Source organism: Nematolebias whitei, unplaced genomic scaffold (genome assembly GCF_014905685.2).
Source record: "Nematolebias whitei isolate Nwh7 unplaced genomic scaffold, NemWhi1 Nwh_scaf_3942, whole genome shotgun sequence".
NCBI lineage: Eukaryota > Metazoa > Chordata > Actinopteri > Cyprinodontiformes > Rivulidae > Nematolebias > Nematolebias whitei.
Genome location: NW_023622487.1, coordinates 1 through 1,100, shown reverse-complemented (window position 1 = coordinate 1,100; position 1,100 = coordinate 1).

The following is a 1,100-nucleotide window of genomic DNA, read 5'->3' as shown; positions in this document are numbered from 1 at the left end:
CCCGACCCGTCCTCACTGAGTGTTTGCTGTTGTTTTGTCTCTTCCTTCTTTCTGCTTCCTGTCGTCGTTAAAACCCACCTGAGCAGCCAATCAGGTACCAGGACCTTCACCACCCCCTTCCTCCTCCATTTTTGTTTTTAGCTGTTTGTCTCGTCCATCTGTTTGTCTCCTCATCTCGTTCTTCTCCTTCAGCGCTGAGCTTCCTGCATGTCAGAGCTGCAGCTTGGTTCTGCTTTAAGCTGCTCGTTTCGGCTGCAGCATGAGCCGAAATCAGACGTTTTCTGTTTCCAACCTTCGGCTGAATCTCTAAACCTGCCGAAGGTTCAAATGTTCCAGTCTGCTGGTAAAAGTGTTGCTTTCACTGTCATCAGAGACCAAAAGTGTTGCTTTCACTGTCATCAGAGACAAATCGTTTGTCTTTGGATCAGAGACAAACCAGTCCAAACCCAGGCAGGACCTCAGAACCTGACTGACGTGTTCCTGCTGTCCAAAAGACCAGTAAACGGTTTTAAACACTTTCAAAATAAAACAGGAAGTTGACCCGAGGTCATCTGAACCCCTCAGAGTTGGAAACATCTGTTGACAGATACTCTTGGGCAGTTCTGTGCAAAAATCCTGATCCACTCCTTGATTCTGTTTCTTCTAAGCAGCCAGACTTTGTGTAATCTGTTGAAGTGATCCAGATCAACGTTCTGAAAATAAACCAGAACAAAAAAACTTCTTGAACCAAGCCCCTCTCCCCAGAAGCTACAGTCCATCAGAACCAACACATTTCTTTGTATCGGCTGCAAAACACCCTTAAGAAAACCTTAGCTACAAGCAGAATTGGTATTAGCAGTTGTAGCGTATGTTAGCGTTATTTGCAGCAGTGTTAGCATTGATAGCATTAGCATTGTTTGTAGCCGTGTTAGCATTATTAGCATTAGCATTGTTTGTAGCCGTGTTAGCATTATTAGCATTATCATTGTTTGTAGCAGTGTTAGCATTTTAGCATTAGCGTTGTTTGTAGCAGTGTTAGCATTATTAGCATTAGCATTATTTGTAGCAGTGTTAGCATTATTAGCATTAGCATTGTTTGTAGCAGTGTTGGCATTATTAGC